Source organism: Hyperolius riggenbachi, chromosome 4 (genome assembly GCF_040937935.1).
Source record: "Hyperolius riggenbachi isolate aHypRig1 chromosome 4, aHypRig1.pri, whole genome shotgun sequence".
Classification (NCBI taxonomy): Eukaryota; Metazoa; Chordata; class Amphibia; order Anura; family Hyperoliidae; genus Hyperolius; species Hyperolius riggenbachi.
Window position 1 is genome coordinate 472,131,628 of NC_090649.1, and position 20,338 is coordinate 472,151,965.

The following is a 20,338-nucleotide window of genomic DNA, read 5'->3' on the forward strand; positions in this document are numbered from 1 at the left end:
TCCTCCCCCTCTCCCCAATGCTTTATAAAACTAAACAGGACCTCCTATGTGGGATGAGCAGATATAGAGATCTGACCCATGTGCCCCAGTGCTCCCCTTAACCACATCAACCCACAGGCTATTTTACCCTTACCACCAAGAGCCATTTTCCCCTTTCAGCCTTTCAGCGCTCGTCCCATTCATTTGGCCATGACTTTATCACTGCTTATCACACCTAAATGATCTATCTCTTGTTTTTTTCCCCCCACAAATTAAGGTAGCCATACACTGGTCGATTTGCCATCAGATTGACCAACAGATAGATCCCTCTCTGATCGAATCTGATCAGAGAGGGATCGTATGGCTGCCTTTACTGCAAACAGATTGTGAATCGATTTCAACATGAAATCGATTCACCATCTGTGCAGCTGACACCGCCCCCCCCCTCCCCCTGCATACATTACCTGATCCGGCCGGTGCAAGTCCCCCAGTCTCCGCTGTCTTCTTCTCCGCTGGGCTCCAGGGCTCCAACTTCACTTCACGTCCGGGAAAGTTTAAACAGTAGAGGGCGCTCTACTGTTTAAACTTCCTGTCGGGACAGGAAGAAGTGAAGCCAGCCGGAACCCAGCGGAGAAGGAGCAGCGGGGACAGAAATGACACGCGCCGGCGGAGTAGGTAATGTATTGGCGCTAGCGTCGGTCGTCGGACATTCCAATGCCGCTATCGACGCACTCCCGACCCGCCGCCGATCGAGCGATATCTTCTGCACGGACGGATCGACGGGAACGATTGATTTTGGACGGAAATTAATCTTCAGTCAGCGTTTGCGCAACGATTTCACAGCAGATACGATTACAGTGATCGAATCTGCTGTATATTGGCGGGAAAATCGTTAGGGGTATGGGCCCCTTTAGGCTTTTTGTGGGTAATACTTGTTTTCAGTAATTACTTTATTTTCTATGCATTTTAAAGGTAAAAACATGAAAAAATACACTATTTCTTTAAAGGAATACTTAAGTCAAAAAAAAAAAAATGACATTTACTCACCTGGGGCATCCCTCAGCACCCCGAAGCTGGATGGTGCCCTCGCAGCCCCGCTCCGATCGTCCTGTCCCCGCCGGCGGCTACTTCCGTTTCGGCGACAGCCGCCGACAGGCTGGGAACGCGGCTGATTTTCCGCGTTCCCAGCCGCTGCTATCACTCTCTATGCTGCTATAGCGTCTATATAGACGCAATAGCAGCATAGAGAGTGATAGCAGCGGCTGGGAACGCGGAAAATCAGCCGCGTTCCCAGCCTGTCGGCGGCTGTCGCCGAAACGGAAGTAGCCGCCGGCGGGGACAGGACGATCGGAGCGGGGCTGCGAGGGCACCATCCAGCTTCGGGGTGCTGAGGGATGCCCCAGGTGAGTAAATGTCATTTTTTTTTTTTGACTTAAGTATTCCTTTAATTGCATCCCCTATAGTTTAAAAATAAACAATGCTATTTTAGATAAAAGCCACCCATTTGTCCATTGTCCCGGATATCATTCAAATTATGTTCCTAGTACAATGTATGGTGACAATATATTATTCGGAAATAAAGGTGTATTTTTCCTGTTTGTATTTCTTGTACCCTATCAATATTTACTGTACAAGCCTTTATTTGCTACAATAACAGTAATATACCCTAATGACATACATTTTAACAAAACTTAGAGCCAATGGTAACTATTTATGTGTTTTTTCTATATGCTGTTACTTTGTTTTTTTTTGTGTGTCTTTTTACTAGTGTTTTATTTTGGTAACTACGGAGGAGAAGGGTGTTAGAAGGGGTTAATAGCTATGGTAAATTTATTTTTTGAATGTATTTTTGATTTGACTTTTTGGCCACAAGATGGTGCTACACACTATCCTGGTTTACCAGGAAGTGTTTGAACTTTTTTACACTTCTTTTTACTTTCATTTTATAAACGAACATGGCTCCTGATTAAAGTCAAGTTCATCCATTCCCAGACACTTTGCTTGGCTCGGGCAACACATGTTCCTGTTCACCATCACCAATCTCCGACGTAAGTCCCGCCATGAATAAGTGGTGGGCGTGCATCCTAATTTTTTGTTACAGAGACTCAAACTGGATGCGTATGTACATAGTAAATAAAAAAAGGTATTTTTTTCACACAATATTAATTTATAAATTATTTAGCCCATGTTTGCCCATTGTAAAATGTTTCCTCAAACTGATTTACCGTACATTTTAAAATTTATCACAGGCGTCACCGTCTCTAGTCCAGTCAGGTGCAGCTCTGCGGAAGCTTGGTTTCTGAAAAATCATAAGACAATAAAAAATAATGTCTGGTCTCCCAAAATGATTTAAGTGTCAAATTCCACATAGCTAAACAGCCTAGGCTAAGCATCACTGAGAAGGCGGGTCTATATACCGCTATACAGCAATATACAGGTATAAGAAGTGTTTCTGATGCTGAAACCAGGAAAATGACAGTAAAAGTGGGTATCCTGAATAATTTAAAGGGACTCAGAGCACCTCTCATGGGCATGACATTAAGACTGCGACCAGTACTGCAAAGTACTTAAAGATCCACACCTTTATGTAGCTTGCACTCTCCTTTTTTATTTGATGCCTGAATCGCCGTTCTACACCAAATAGTTTTTGTTCGATTTCATCTTGGCTATGCTGTTATAACTTCCGGGTCACCCCTGTCTTCTCTGTTAGAGAAGAGCATCACTGAATGAAGCAGGAAGAGAAAGTGACAAGCATGGCAATTGCAAGAGGCTCCTCCAGAGGAGTCATACCACGACTTTGTTGGAAGTTGTCTGTCTAAAAGGCATGCCCATAGGAGGTGCTCGGAGTCCCTTTAACGCATTCTACTATATGTAACTACAGTGCCTCTTTAACACTGAGGCCTTGTTCACATTGCGTTCGGCTCGTGTGTCCGTCTGCAGTGGGCTTTTTTTGCGTGTTTTTTTCTGTGAGCGTTTGCTCGTTTTTTGTATGCACTTTTGCAGAGCTCTTCCGTCTTTTGATGCAGAAAAAATAAATACAATGTATTTTTTTTTTAAAAGCTCATGCAATCGCTTGCCAAAGCGATTTTGTGAGCGTTTTGCGTTTTTCCTATACCTTCCATTGAGGCAAATCGCCTCAAAAATGGCCTAAGCACAGCTTTTCAAAGCAGATTGCAAATTAACCGCTCTGATATGAACTTTCTCATAGAGAATAATTGCACGAGCGCATTCAGGGCGATTTTGAAAATCGCCCGCGCTTAAAATTTTACAAAAACTCCTATAATGTGAACAAGGCCTGAAGGAGAAGACGGGTAATAGTCAGAGTGTGGCTCTTAAAGGAGAACTGTAGTGAGAGGTATATGGAGGCTGCCATATTTATTTCCTTTTAAGGAGCCTGAACAAGCATGAAGTAGATCAGGTGCTTCTGACATTTTTGTCAGATCTGACAAGATTAGCTGCATGCATGTTTCTGGTGCGATTCACACTACTGCAGGCATATAGCACAGCAGGGCTGCCAGGCAACTGGTATTGCTTAAAAAGAAATCAATATGGCAGCCTCCATATACCTCTCACTACAGTTCTCCTTTATCGTTAGCGTCAATAAAATGTTACAGATTACCCAGCAAGCTCATGTTGAACCAGAACTCCTAGGAGTGTGAAAGGGGCTAAAAAGGACCAAAAAACTTAAACATTTCTTACTAAAAAATGCTATGCAAACTGCACAAAGTCTGATTTAAATACTAAACACAATAGATAACCTTTTAGGAGGACTCTAATTAAAATGTAACTTTTACTACAATAACCTTAATAGGGTAATATTATGATGTTTGCATCGAAATTGACTTTCAAGGCACACAGGTTTAAAGTGCTTTGATCTAGATCCACATCACTCAGACTGAATATAGGCGACACTTGTTCCCTTTCAAAAATGCTTATAATTACAGACAGACTCCCACCATCCAACATGTTTCACTATGTCTAAATGGGGGCTTTGTCAGGGGCTCTGTCATAGCAATAGGCTTTTCTGCTCTCATAGCAGCCTGGCTGCTACGAGAGCAGAACACCTATTGCTATGACAGCCAAAAGGCTATATGATATTGATTGAAATGTATTTGTGAATGCTATATTTGCACTGGCACCCTTAGCACTGAGCACTATTTTTCCCCCTGACAAAGCCCCCCATTGAAAGAGGGTGAAACATGTTGGGTTGGTGGAGGGGTCTGTCTGTAGTTGTGGGCATTTTTACGAGGGAACAGGTGTCTTGATCCCGCCAGGCCGCCACATATATTCAGTCTGAGTGACACAGATCTAAATCAAAGCACTTTAAAACTGTGTCCCTTGTAGGTCAATTTCAATGTAAACCTCATAATATTACCCGTTTAACTTCTTGCCATTGCAACCGCTCCACACCAATTGGCGGCAGCCCCAGGACGGCTCTACGCCGATTGCAGTGAACGGCCTTTTATGGGGCTAGCAGGAGAGTGCGCGCGCATCTTCGTTTGGAAGTCAAAGCTCCGCTCCGCCTTCAGTCTTCCAGTGGCGATCGCCGCTCGGAGACTGTTAGATGGCGAAACCGCCGTCTAATATACCTGCAATCTAAGGCAGCGCTGTACTGGGGACAGACGTGTGACACGGCTGTCCCCCTGGGGGACACAGAAGCGAAGCCTATTATAAGAAAAATAGGCATTTTTATTAATAAAAAAATAAGAAAAATATTTGTAAAAAAAAAAAAAATAAATAGTGGGGGAGCGATCAGACCCCACCAACAGAGAGAAAAGGGGGGGGGGGGGGGGGGGAATCACTTGTGTGCTGAGTTGTGTGGCCCTGCAGCGAGCCCATAAAGCTGCAGTGGCCCAATTTATGAAAAATGGCCTGGTCTTTAGAGGGGTTTAACACCGCGGTCCTCAAGTGGTTAAGGTTATTCTAGTAAAAGTTATGTTTAATTAGAGTCCTCCTAAAAGGGTTACCGGTATCTATTGTGTTTAGTATTTAAATCAGAATTTACATAGCATTTTTAGTAAGAAGGCTTTTTGGTGTTTTTTAGCCCCTTACACACTCCTAGTAGTGTTGGGCGAACACCTGGATGTTCGGGTTCGGGCCGAACAGGCCGAACATGGGCCAGATGTTCGGCATGTTCGGCCCGAACGCCGAACTCAATGGAAGTCAATGGGACCCCCAAACATGCCCATTTTGGGGGCCCTATGGGGTCGCAGGCATAAGGGGGGAGCATGCCCGATCGCGGGGGGGGGGGGGGGGGTCGGAAATTCCCCCCACCCCCTCCGCTAGCGCTCCCCCCTCTGCCCGCTTCCCCATAAAAAAAGTTTAAGGCAAGTTAAATAGTACTTGGTGGCTGGCCTGGCACTGGCAGTGGAGTAAGGAGGAGTCCGAGTAGCAGAGTGACGCGTTGAGGCCGGGCAGCGGGCGGTTCAGCGGTAGTACCCTTGTGGTACTTCCGCCCTTTCTCTGACCTCATGTTCTCTACGTGATGACGCATACGAGGGTACGCGTGATGCGTATCCTCGTATGCAGAGGACGTGAGGTCAGAGAAAGGGCGGAAGTACCACAAGGGTACTACCGCTGAACCGCCCGCTGCCCGGCCTCAACGCGTCACTCTGCTACTCGGACTCCTCCTCCTCCTCACTCCACTGCCAGTGCCAGGCCAGCCACCAAGTACTAATTAACTTGCCTTAAAAAATTTTTATGGGGAAGCGGGCAGAGGGGGGAGCGGTAGCGGAGGGGGTGGGGGGAATTTCCGCCCCCCCCCCCCCGCGATCGGGGCATGCTCCCCCCTTATGCCTGCGACCCCATAGGGGGGCCGTATTGCGGCATGTTCGGGCGAACAGGGCCCTGTTCGGCGGCCATTCAGTAGTTCGGGGCGAACCCGAACTTAAAAGGCCGAACACCATCAGGTGTTCGGCCGAACTCGAACATCACCCGAACAGGGTGATGTTCTGCAGAACCCGAACAGTGGCGAACACTGTTCGCCCAACACTAACTCCTAGGAGTTCTGGTTTAACATGAGCTTGCTGGGCAATCTGTAACTTATTATTGACGTTAACTTACATTCAAGTACATATCCAGTGTTTTTCAACACATGAAAATGCCCAGAAATAGGCTTTAACCTCCTTGGATTATTTATGTAATAGGTAAAGCATGAAGACATTCCATTACCACAAAGATGCAATTAAACCTTTATAATTTTACTGCAAAATCTTTACTACCTCACAAATTAGACTCTGCTCGTTTAATTTTACTAATTTATGTTGTTCATGAATCACTCTCGAGGGGGGAGCAATATTTTTTTTTGAGGTGGGGGAGGGGGGGGGGGGGCAGAGGAAGGGGAGGGGGGTAACACCACTTTTTGAAAAATGTACAACTTATTTACTTTATAGTGTGCAATAAATCTCTAAACTACAAACTTCAGAACATCCTGCTAGACTTTTTCATCATCACCTTTTCGACTGAAGAGAAACACAGCAGACAGAACTGCATAAAAAAACAGGGAGTTCACCGGTAAATGTGGTTTAAACTTCTAACTGTTTTCTTTTTGTTTGTTTTCTTTTTATAAAATGCAGAAAAAATGTTTTTGATCTGAATTAATGGACTTCTAAGGAACCTGAAACTTCCTGTAAAGAAGAGATGTCAGAAAAGTTTTTTTTTTTCCCCATACAGAAAAAGCAGAGACTTTGGTTGTTCAGTATATGAAAGATGGTAATTTGTTTACTTTAAAGCACAGATTAAAGAGGGTTTTTGTTGTGTTTGGAGGCCCTTTGAATTGGTGTATAAATATATATATATATATATATATATATATATATATATATATATATATATATATATATATATATATATATATATATATATATATATACCAACTGAGTAGTACCACCCTTATTTTAAATCTGTCCTCTACTATCGCATTTGTTTTTTTTACTTTGTTTTGATTGCCAACTAGGTAGTGCATTTATTTTGTAGGGTTTATTCAGTCTATTAACTAAACCTTATTTAGACTAGTCCATTTCCTCTTGGGGGATTCTCAGGGTTTTCTTTGTTTTCAATAGCATTTCCTGAACAACAGTTGCTCAGTCTAACTGACAAAATAGTGTGCAAGGGAGTAGGGAGGCTGGCTGGTATCTTACTATTTTGGCAGTTAAACTGTTGTTCAAGAAATGCTTTTGAAAACAAAGAAAACCCTGAGAACCCCCCATGAGGAGATTGCTCAGTCTAAAACCTGTCAGTTCTCTCAGGTTTTATTTGCTTACATGTTTCCCTTGAGTGTCCTTTAACTTTTTCCCAAATGCCACATCGCATATCTACGCCTCAGTGCACAATGTTTCATATGGCGTAAATACACCTACCCGCTTTGTGTACCTCGTCGTTCCCTATCGCCGCATCGCAGAGCCGCTGATCGGCCGCCATCTCGCCATCCGGTGATCAGGGAATGAGAACAGCTTGTTCTCAGACCTGATCACAATGCCTGTAGCGAATGAAAAGCCGTGTCAGCAAGACGCAGCTCATTCACTAAATTCCGACGTAAACAACATGTAAACAGTACTTCCGCATGCTCTTATGAGCACATAGACATTCAGTGTAGTGCCATCTTGTGGCCAAAAAGTAAAATGCACCCTAAGGCTAGAAACCCACTAGGAGAGCTTTTCTGAGCGCTTTGTGATTTGAAAAGCTCTAGCTAATGTAATGCTATGGGTGTGATCCCACTTGAGTGATGTGATTTCATAAAAATCCCCCATAGCATTGCATTACCAAGAGCTTTTTCAAATCACTCACGCTTACAAAGCTCTCCTAGTGGGTTTCTAGCCTAACACTTCCTTACATACTGAAATACATTTACATTTTACAATACATTTTAATACAATTTTAACCCCTACCGTATAGTTATTTATAATAAGATACGTAAAAAATTAATAAATAAATAAACTTAAAAAAAAAACATAAATCAATAACCTTTGGACTTTTTAATATGTATGTCTTGAGGGTATAATACTGTTCATTTTGCAAATAAAGGCTGGCAAAATAAAAATAAATAAATCACAAAACGCAAAAAAAATACACCTTAATTTCCAGATAAAATATTACCACCATCACTGTCACCATACATATACTAGGGACACATTTTAAACATTGTCATAACTGGGAAAAATAGGCAAATAAAATGTGTGGGTTTCATGTATCAAAGCACATTTTATTTTAAAACTATAATAATGATATAATAATGAATGAGAAATAATGAATTTTCATTTTTTCCCCCCAATATTATTCCCTTTAAAATGCATATAAAATAAAATAATTCTTAGCAAAAAGTACCACCAGAAGAAAGCCTAATTTGTGGTAAATAAAACAAGATATAGATCATTTTGATGTGATAAATAACAATAAAGTTACTGGCGAATAGGAGGAGTGTGATGTAAAAATCGCTCTGGTGGTTAAGGGGAAAAAAACCTGTGGTTGAGAAGTGGTTAAAGGGTCACTTAAGCCAACTAAAAAATATATTCTATAACAGCATAGAGGGCGCTATTACGGCCAGGAACGCGAAGAATCACTCGCGTTCCCGGCCTTTCGGCTACTGTCGCCGAAACTGGAAGTTTTTAAACGGCTTCAATGTTTGTTTAACAGGTCTGTGAACCTGATATATCGCCCACTTGAGCCATAGGGAAACATGAACATTACCTTGCACATCAGTTGTACTTTCAGATATAACTGACAACAACTAATACAGTGAAAAAGGGCCCCAAGGTTTTGGTCACACATAGAAAGGGTGTCCATTCCTGCCCTGTCAGTTTTTGATAGTTGCTGTTAGTGAGCACACATAAATCTGTACACTTTCTGTCCAGTCCTTTCAGTTTTGTATGTGTTTCTTTGGATGTCTCCACACATAAAAGATGTACATTTCCGGTCCAGTCAAGCAAAACTGACAGGACAGGTCAGCACTAGACCAGACCAGTAATGTCAAGACTTAGAGAAGCAATAAAGAAGAGAATTGGCTCTTGGGTGCATGAAAAATTATTATATATAAACTTTATTATAAAATAGTAGAAAAGCATATAAAGACTATACAGTGAGACATAAACCCCCCTAACACATCCTAAAATATCAAAACCCCCCAGATCTGGGCATGTAATCTCCACTAGACCAATGAGGGGCTGCAGTCCCCAAAAAAACTCCCATCAGATGATTAAAGGCAGTTCAATGTAATGGCTAAGCAATAAAACCATGCGGCATGCATGGAATGAAGTACTGGCAGAAGCTTAAAGAGGAGCTGTTAGGTATAAGGTCTCAGAGAAAATAAACACATATATCAGTAGCTAAAGATTGGCTGTACTTACATTACATATGCATTTCACTGTCCACGTTTGGATTTCACAGAATTTGTATATAGTATATGCAGAGATAGATGCTCCTGACAGCTCATGGCAGGCTCCATGTTTTTCTGTCAAATGTGTCGTCATGTCCTGCCTGCTTCCTGATCACAGATAAGCTCCTACTTGAACAACACAGTGTGCAGTGAATATTAATGAGCCATGTGGCTAGGAACAATAGCTGACTCCTGCAGTGTACTCTGCCCGGAGATTTATCAGTGCTACGCGCTGGACTGATTACAAGCTGCTGTAACGTCTCATTAGCAGCCGAGGGGAGGGCCCCACAATGCTTTGCAGTATAGTATGCGGCTTGCGTCCTCTTGGGTTTTAACAGCCTTGCTGATAAGCACACATCAAAGGTAACTGAGATTTTTATCTTCACTAATGGCTTTTGGGCTTCCTTCTAAACTGTTTAACACAGGAGAATAGAGGTTTAAATTAGCTTCTGCAGCCTGACAGTTACTCTTTAAGCACAAAGCTAGAAAGCCTGTAGTGATCCTGAAATGGCAACTGGTGGTTTCATATAGAGCATGGATCCAAGATCTCCAATCGTGTGTTTGCAAAATTGGACATAATATCAGTTCATCATATCATGCTAGAATAGCACAATGATAAAGCAGAGTTCCTTATTGCAACCATCTGTAGCCAACAGCATCTTTCATATAACCAGGATAAACACAGGTGGTTGAATGCCCCATACACTGATGTTAGCTGTAAGTCCCCCAATCGCAGGGAAAGGCAATGGTTAATAGGCAGCAGTGATGTAAATATAGCAAGGCAAAGCCACACAAGACCGGTCCATGCAAGGTGAGTCTGTCCATGCAATTTAGGCAAAGCAGGTCCAAGCAGCACAGATGTAATGCATAGCCATAAAGGGTCGCATCGTTACCAGTCCTTATGTAATGCTGCCATATGGATGGATGAGTGGATGTGATCCAGTGGAGGTTCCTATAGTGTGCCCAGCGGGGTGAGGTAACTGTCAGCAATGCCTGACATGTTTCGCCGCACTTGCGGCCTTTTCAAAGGCAAGACAGCAAAGAAATGTCTATAGACGCCATTCATATGTATGGAGTAGCACTCTCTGGTAAACCATCCAGTAAGGAATGGTAGGTGTGCTGGAGAAAGATCCCGGACACCACAGGATCCAATAGTATCCAATCGTAATAATACGCACCACCTTCAAGTATGTATCTTCATTTATTGGTAGAAAAAGACAAACAAATTAAAAAGAACTGCGTGGCAAGACAGTCCGCTGTTTCGGGCTACCTGCCCATCTTCAAGTTGCCCAGTTCTGATTAAAACACATATCAAAAGCACACATATATACAAGTATCATCCAATCACAGAAGGTATACAAATTAGAGGACCTGATGGGGAACTGATCATTTACATATTCCGGCCACACCTACAAGGCCACACAATAAGCTGATTGGCTGGAAAAGAATTTCAAATTCCCAGCACTAAAAACACAATAATGATCATTATTAACATGCCCCATCGATATATGAATATAAGCATATATAAGCATATATAAGCACGAGCGGGTGTCAAAAATTAAGAGTAAATACTCACATGGGGAAAAAAACCTATAAATAAACCCCCACTGATAAGGATTGATAGGAAAGGTCTGCCGTCCAATAGAAATAACAAGGAGCGTGTACTACACACTATATATGGAAAGAATGCCAATCTCTTAATGCCGCCGGAAAGAACGCCATAAAACGCCAAGAGAACGCCTAAAAACTTCCGTATAAAACGGAATCACGTAAATAGGAGGAATTCCGTAACCAGGAGGAATTCCGTAACAAAAAGGAGGAATTCCGTAACAAAAAGGAGGAATTCCGTAATAAGGAGGAATTTCATACCAGCTTGGCGAAATTACGTAACAAGGCGGAATCACCTTACCCCGCAGACCCTGTACTCCGTATAAGGCGGAACACCGCTCCGTACAGCAAGGCGTCACGGAAACCAGACGCCCCAGGTATACAGGATCCGTCGACCAATCAAAAAACCCCTTTTTTTTCCGGCGGCATGCTAAGAGATTGGCATTCTTTCCATATATAGTGTGTAGTACACGCTCCTTGTTATTTCTATTGGACGGCAGACCTTTCCTATCAATCCTTATCAGTGGGGGTTTATTTATAGGTTTTTTTCCCCATGTGAGTATTTACTCTTAATTTTTGACACCCGCTCGTGCTTATATATGCTTATATATGCTTATATTCATATATCGATGGGGCATGTTAATAATGATCATTATTGTGTTTTTAGTGCTGGGAATTTGAAATTCTTTTCCAGCCAATCAGCTTATTGTGTGGCCTTGTAGGTGTGGCCGGAATATGTAAATGATCAGTTCCCCATCAGGTCCTCTAATTTGTATACCTTCTGTGATTGGATGATACTTGTATATATGTGTGCTTTTGATATGTGTTTTAATCAGAACTGGGCAACTTGAAGATGGGCAGGTAGCCCGAAACAGCGGACTGTCTTGCCATGCAGTTCTTTTTAATTTGTTTGTCTTTTTCTACCAATAAATGAAGATACATACTTGAAGGTGGTGCGGATTATTACGATTGGGTATAGACGCCATTCATGCGTCTTTTAAGTGCTGTAATGTCCGCCTCCCGCTCGTGCCGCCCACAGCCACGTCATCGCGCATGCTCGTCTAAAGCTAGGGCGGACGTGTGCGCAGCGCGTCACTGGAGCGCATGTTTGAACCAGGCCTAAGGTTTTCAGCTTCCGGAGAGACGAGTCTGACTAGATCTAGTCAGAACTGGCAGGAATCGTTGTTAGGAGAAAATGGTGAGCTTCTGTTAGGGATTTACCTGGAGGTTCCCGCGATGCGACTGGCTCAGCCGAGACTCGCGCATCGTCCTCCACTTCCGGCTATCGGCAGCTTTACCCGATGGTGACGCGCACATTGACGACCAGCATGCGTATAACGGTGGCCGGGTCTTTCGCTCCTCCCGACCTCAGTACTCTCTCTTACGATGTAAGATGGTGTCAGCTGACAAATCGTACACAAGTGGATTTAAAAATGAATAAAACCGTGGGATATCTAAAAAAAAGTCATTTTTAGGAGAAGGAGGTTAGATACAATTGTTTATCTCATCAGTTTAGTTTCACCTTGAAACACTGTTGTTACAATGTTGCCTTTGCTACTTGACAGATTGCTTTCTTTATTTGATAATAGCTCCACTTTGAAGCGCGATTCTTGTGACTTCGCTATAAAAATGGCCTCTTGTCCAGACTGGTGTGCCAAGCGCGTCCATCAAAGCGTAAGCAGAGACAGAGAAGAGATCATTGAATTGTGACGTGTCTGGAGATGGGGGGGGGTAATCCCCAGACGATGCACTTTGTGAGTGTTTTGCATGAAAGGACAAAGGCCCGGGCCTGGCGACTGGTGGCTGCAGCGAGTGATGCACTATAATGCAAGGTGCACGCAATAATGATTTTCCACTGCTCGGAAGTAATTGGAGCAGACACTGGAATTTCAGGCTGGATCCTTTGCTGTGAATTCACGCTCTACACTTTTATTGTTCGCCCCGGGCCTGTAAAAACTAATTTTAATCAAGGACTACTTTGACGTGTCAGAGAGGCAGATGAGATCACGATTTAAGTGATTTGGCTTTAAAGGGACACTCCGGTCCAAAAGCAATATTTTGTATGTAAACACATCCTTCTGGCTGGCTTCAAAACAAACCTGAAGGGAAAAAAAGAATAATATAATGAATTGTACGTGTAGTATGGATAACAAATAGAACATTAGTAGTAAAGAAAAGTCTCGTGTTTATTTCAGTTACTGTATATAGCCTTTTTTTTTTTTAATAACATTGCATGATACAGTCACAGGTGCAGTTTAGAAACCACACGTTACCTTTTAAAGAGTAACTGTCGGGCATAAAATAAAAAAAAAACAATTCTTTATTGGTAAACAAGTAATAAGGATGCTGACCAGGCAATCCAAATGTTGAAATCACTATTACTTCTCTTGTTGATAAATTATCATTCCCCGGTTTACCTGACTCTTATTTGGTACACACAACATTTGGTACACAAAAAGGAAGTTGCAGGGAATGCTGGTTCATCCTTTTTGTCTTCTCTATATCCCGTCAGACTTAACTAATGCAGCCTGATTGGCTGAAGCCTCTCTCCCTCCTGATTTCCCCTCCCACACCTCTGTTCCTCTCTGATTGGGCAATATTTCTCATGCTGAGACAATGCACTTTCTATAGTGAAGGGTAGGTAAATCAGGCAGAGGAGAGTAAGGGAGGAAATGACATCAGGACTGGCTTCAAAATAGCCACAGTTAACATAGGAAATGCTAAGAAGGATTTTCTCTTTTTTTACTGTAGAAAAATCACTCAAATCAAAACTTGGACAGTGCAATATATATCTTATGGAAATAGAGCAAGTATTTATCTACTTATATATGTTATATTCTGAGATAGTATGGCTGACAGCTCCTGACAGCTATAAAACAAAGAAGGAATAATGGCCCTTTAAACTTTCCTGCAGTAAAACCTTATCTCAAGCTGTCTCTCCCTGTTTCTTGGCTGTTTAAGTACTTCAGAAAACAAGACTGTATTCTACTCAGAGGGTTGAAGGGCTCAGAGAAGCTTCTTTGCATAGATATCAACTGAAGTCATTAATGTGTACATTTGCATTTATTGCTCTACTGTTGCAAAAAAAATCTGGCTGGCTGGGTCTCATAGCATCATTTCCTGTTGCATTTTTTTTTTTAAAAAAAGCTGCCCACGTGTCTTATCCTATCCTATCGTCACCCACACAGGCTGTTGTCAGGGAAGAGTGGGCAGGAGGCAGAAGCAAGTCAGACCCTGTAAGCATTACATGACCTCATCTACCTCCTCCCTTTGCTGAGATAATAATTAATTGTGGCCAGTACTTTAGAGTTAATTAAAGATACGCATCTGCTGAGCTGCAGTGCTGGCTTCAAAGAGTTGCTGTTTCAGGAGGTGTGGCGTAGCTAAGGAGCTGTGGGCCCCGATGCAAGTTTTACAATGGGGCCCCCCAGGCACTCTATACATAACAATTGATACGGCGCACCAAAACCTGACAATGGCAACTACAGTGTCGGAGGTGCAAGAAGGGGATGGGGAAGAGCTAGTTAATGTTTACCACTACTCAATGTATATATAGAAGTGATTATTATGAGCACAGGACCAATAGAGAGCTAAAACTGTAGTTGAGGGAGGGCCCTTCGGGGCCCCTCTGGCCCAAGGGCCCCGATGCGGTCGCTACCGCTGCACCCCCTATTGCTACGCCCCTGTCTATAATTAGGGAGCATCCACTACACTTTCTTTAGTTAGGAACGCTTTCTGCATAGATCTCTGTGCCACATGACTGAGTTTTTTCTAAGGGAATTCCTGTTGAATATTTATTTTCATCAAACATGACAAAGAATGGCATAGTCCTCATTCAGTTTTATTAATAATAAAGAGAGGAAGGTGATTAATGACTTTAAACTGTACTTGAAAAGTTAAACAACAGCAACGCATCTGTTAGGAATCATGGTGGCAATATTAACTTGGAAAGCCCCTGGACTTTCATTGCTCCACCAGCAGATGGCGCTGTGGACTTTAAGTAGCCCTGGACCAGGCCCAATTCAATGGGCATGCAAACCACGCAACCATCTGGGGCGCTGGGTGGAGAGGCGCCAAAGCGGCGGGGGAGGGCACAATTTTTACACCCTTGCCCTGGGTGCAATTTAGCCTAGAAACTGCCCTGCTGTGGACTTCTGTCAACCATCAGCAGGCAGCATTATGCTGACTGTGAGAAAGATGGGATTAGATGGATGGAATTCAACAAATGATGACCAAAAGGCCAAAGACCCAAAACTGAGTAAGTCGCTGGGTTTGTTCCCTCTGCAGTGGGGCGTAACTATGATAAACTAAGTCCAGCTTTGCTGCAATTAGAGGTGGGGCAGTCTTCCATCCAGGGACAAAGATATGGTGGAATGCCTGGCAAATTTCTCAAGACCCATAGGTTATATCAATAAATGAAATGCATATTTGCATTCAGTAAGGCGTTACAAATTCACACATATGAAACATGAGTATTAAACTGTACAGTACCACTGAAAGCTTGTATTGCTCAGCTTCTGGAGGTCCAGCCTGCCTGGCAATTTCTCAGAACATGTGTCAGATTGAGATTTACAATTTCTGTAGATATGGGTCAGCTAGCGTACTCCTAGAAACACATGAATATGAATTTTTGGTTTCTCTGGATTAGACTGGCATACCAGCAGAACAGCAGTGTGAGGAACACAGATAAGAATCTATTTGAAGCTCCTAGCAAAAGTTTAGAGGTGTGAAGTTTGGAGACTGTCAGACTGGTAAGAGCCTGATTTTATGAGTTTGTCAACAACTGATTTACGGCCAATACCAGATATATGGCTTGTTAGCAGGGGGCTTGGAATCCCAGGGAGGCCTTTTTGATAAGAGGCGAGAGCTAAAAGCTAATTAAGTTTTGTGTTCTACTTAGGAAGGTTTAAGGCTGTGAAACTGTATATAGGTGCCCATACAATGGTCAGATTAGCAGCAGATAGATAAGAAATGCATCTGATGATCTATCTGATGTGTTTTTAGAACATTTTTTACCAGGTAGAATTCCAATAGATTTCAGTTTGAAATCTATTGAAATTCGATCTGATGGCATTTTTTTGCCATCAGATTTCCATTAGGGCCAATGCAAAATGATAAGCAATCTCATCAGATCGACCTAGATTTTCCACCCTGCCAGTTCGATGGAAATCCATGGAAATCGATCGAAACCGGCCATCGATCGGTCGATTGGCCAACCGATTTGCAATCGATCGATCGATCGATTTTGATCGATCGGTCGGCCAGAAAATTGGCTGAGTGTATGGGCCCCTTATGAGTTGATATGAAAAATATTGAATGCATCACAGTTGGTCCACCTGTCCACTTACACTACAATGCCCACCCACTACAAGTGGTCAAGAAGTGCTTCTCCTCATCAGAAAGCAAAATGGTTATTAATACTATAAATCCTGACCTAAAAATGATTGGTAGTGGGAAAAAAACAAAGGCTCACAGCGTGTGACTTTGCTTGCACGGCATATGGGGGAAAAAACTTACATCTCATTTTCCTGGGCCATCAAAGGTTGGTAAATCTTACTGGGCAAAGGAAAAAAAAGCAGGCCGCCCATAACAGATCTATGTGAGGGAAGAGAAAAAACAGATACTGGATGTAACAAAATTCGCACATGTTTGCCGTGGAAGCCTCCCATTTTACAGGCTGCAGGCAAGATGCTGCTTCTCTCACTTCAACTCTTGACCTGAGTGCTATCAATCATATCCTCCGCAATTCTTAAAAGGCACATCTGTTTCTCATGAGCTTCACAGCTTGCCCGTTATGAAATAAGTCACAGAAAACAGCTTTCTCGAGGTATCAGCCTTATTAGCATACTATACTTTTTCCTCCCTTGATACGCTCACGGTTCCATTCTGATGGGTTTTTCGAGGCCAAACGTAACTCATTACTGAGTTCTGTTATCAAAACTTGATACGATTTAGCGGGTTGAATGAGAACAACCTTCAGAATATATTGTTAAGAAAACGGTTAACTGGAAGCGTTCTTGTTTCAGTTTTGAATAGTGTAGAATCATCTTTGGGGGGAGGGGGGGGGGCTACAGATGCCTGTGCCCACTTTGGAGAGATTTTTCTCCATTTCCTGTTCTTAGGACCTGTGTGAACCTTCAGACTTTAAAATGCCCAAGGTGAAGCAATTTTAATCACTTGAGGACCGTAGGCTAAAACCCCCCTAGTGACCAGCCTATTTTTTTCAATTTAGGCCACTGCAGCTTTAAGGCCTTGCTGCAGGGCCATACAACTCAGCCCCTTTTTCTGCCCACCAACAAAGATTTCTGTTGGTGGGCTCTGATTGCTGCTAAAGCATTTGTTTATCTTTAATACATATTTATTATGTATATTTTTAAAATAAATGTTTCTATTTATTTAATATATAATTTTTTTTTTACCCTCCCTCACTCCCCCAGCCAGCCAATGATGGCGATCGGCTGTCATTTGCTTCAGCCTATGAGAGCCAAACACTCTCCTGCGTCCCAGGGGGACAGCCGTGACACACGGCTGTCCCCAGTACAGCGCTGCCTTAGATCGCAGCACTGTACTATGTAAATAAACGGCATTTTTGCCATCTAACAGTCTCCTAGCGGCGATTGCATCAGTGCGATTTCCTGCAAAACCCCGCCCCAGGACTTGACGACAATTGACGTTAGGAGGTCCTGAGGCTGCCACCGCGTTCATGCCCATCGGCGTGACGGTATCGTTAAGTAGTAAAAAATAAAACACGAGATACCTGAGAAAAGGGAAGCCCCTGGAACAGCCTTTCTCAACTTTTTTACCCTGGGGAAGTCTTCAGATAATTTATGGATCTCAAGGAACTCCAGCATTAGTGGGGGAAGTGGGGATGCATTTTACAAGATTCATGGTCTTTAAAAGTGGGTGTGGTTGTTTATTGTAACAACAACCTTGTTGTGTAGCCCCTTATTCCAGATATCTTCCTTATAGTGTTTCCTATTATAGTAGCTCATGTTAGCGTTTCTTGTTATAGACCTCCACAATTATAGTGCTCCCCTGAAACAGTACTCTTTATCAGGGATGCTCAAATTCGGCTTCAGGAGATACCTGGATAGTTGCTATCCGGATATCTCTCAGTAAACCTATGCGGGTGGGCGGGGGGGGGGTCAAGCTTACCTGTCTGACGTCTTCTTCGGTACATCCCTCGGCGCCTCCCACGATGCGCTCCACGCGCATCACGTGACTACAAACAGTTCCTCCTTCAACCCGGAAGGAGGAAGTGTTTGTAGTCACGTGACCGCCGCGTGGACCGCATCGTGGGAGGTGCCGAGGGACATATCGAAGAAGACGTCAGACAGGTAAGATTGACCCCCCCCCCCGCCCACCCGCATAGGTTTACTGAGAGATATCCGGATAGCAACTATCCAGGTATCTCCCGAAGCCGAATTTGAGCATTCCTGATCTTTATGACACTACCTCTTACTATGGAGCCACTCATTATACTGCCTCCCTGTTCTGTTGATGTTTATTAATCTGACCAATTTAGTTCTACCTAATACAGTACCCTTATTATACGGTGCTCTATTATACTCCGCCCCCCCCACATTCAGGTCGTGCACACAATGGGCTTGATTCACTAAACCGTGATAACTTGTTTTACGACCGCGCTAGCGCTTTTGCACGCAAACGCAAATTTTCACACGCAAATGTGCATTGGAAATTCACGATTGCGCACGAATCACGGTTTAGTGAATAAATCCCAATGAGTGAAGGGAACATAGAGGAGCCTAAGAGGTACTTGAAAGTTGCTCAGCCTGCCACTGTGTCAAGAGGGGAAAATGTCAGGGAACCCTGCAAAGACCTAAAGAAACCCTGGTTGAGAAATCCTGATCTGGACCCTACAGAGGAGTTCCTACTTCCTCCTGGCCACCACCTTTGTCGTACACACAGACAACCACATGAGAGTGTCGTATTACTGATCATGCTCATACTCCTTTTCATGCATGAGCGCGGCTGTACTTCGCGGGTGCAGGAAGGCCACACTTGTGCATGAAGAGGAGCCCAGTTGCGATCTTCAGGAGGGTCCAGGAAGCAGTAGTAGGGTTGAAAAGTGGACACGAGAAGCCTCTGGAGGTGTCTCTAAAAAGTATCTGGGTTTTTTTGGCCAAGGGGAATCTCCGGTTTACTTTACTGTTCCTGATAGGATCGGGCTGCCTGGAGGTTGGATATGCACCCAGTGGTTATTATTATTATTTCGTATTTATATAGCACCAACATCTTCTACAACGTTGTACAGAGCATATTGTCTTGTCAGTCACTTAACTGTCCCTTAGAGGGGCTCACAATCTAGTCCCTACCATAGTCCTATGTCTATGTCTGTATTGTGTAGTGTATGTATCGTAGTCTAGTGCCAATTTAGGGGAAGCCAATTAACTTATTTGCAGTTTGGGTTGTGGGAGGGAACCGGAGTGTCCGAGAAAACCATCACAGGGAGAACACACAAACGCGGAGCAGATAGTGGAGCAGGGACCCACCCACGCCACAGTGCTGCCTGGTTACAGAAAATGTAACTTTATAATAATAATAATAACTGTGTAGTAGGTATCAGCCCAGCCCCCCCCCCCCCCCCTCCCGCCATGGCGGACATCACCAGAAAAATATGCTACTGGTAAGTATCAAAGGTGTTGATTCACAAAATTTATCTCATGAATTCTAACATTTTTTCTCCCCAACTATAAAAGGAGAAATAATTAACAAGTTAAATAGATAATGGCCCATATTCCCAATAGTGGTGAGCAGAAATTATGCCAATGTGTAATTACACATCGTAATTCGCAATTACGCATGATAATCGTAATGCGAAATTTACAGATACAAAATTTTTTGCATGGAAACGTAATTGCTACCCGTAATTACGCATGTTAGTGTAATTCATGCAAAATTTCATTTGTGTTACGCAGTGGCTTCATAGACTTAAATAGTACACGAATAGCCGCCAACATTAGCAATTAATAGCAAAGCCTCTATATGTGCTAGAAACACCAAATATACAAGGTATGTGGAGGAGGAAAGTGAGTACAAGAGGTTGTTGTTTTTTTTAAATGACCTTATAGTTTTTGAGAAAATCAATTTTAAAGTTCTCGTTCAGAGTGTGGGAAATGTATCAGCGGCCACTGACTTTAGCAGTTAATAGCAAAGCCCCCTTATGTGCTAGAAACACAATTTTTTTTACATTCTTATACTCTGAACACATACAACAACAAAAAGTAAATAAATAAATGTATTTACATGGTAATACATTATGTCATTTTAGCAACTTCGCTACTTTTTTCTTCTAAATTTAACATCGATTTTCTCAAACACTATCCGGTATTTTTGAAAAAAATGCCCCTCTTGTTCCCA

The 20,338-nt window shown here is 42.9% G+C and overlaps 1 long non-coding RNA gene across 1 annotated transcript in view; it reads right to left on the reverse strand.

Annotated features, from left to right (window-relative positions):
* Nucleotides 1-2,194: 2,194 nt before the first annotated feature.
* Nucleotides 2,195-20,338, reverse strand: part of LOC137570990 (uncharacterized) — a 354,595-nt gene continuing 336,451 nt past the window's right edge. The window contains exon 3 of the long non-coding RNA XR_011031268.1: nucleotides 2,195-2,278. This is a non-coding gene — a long non-coding RNA (uncharacterized lncRNA). The remainder of the gene's footprint in view (nucleotides 2,279-20,338) is intronic.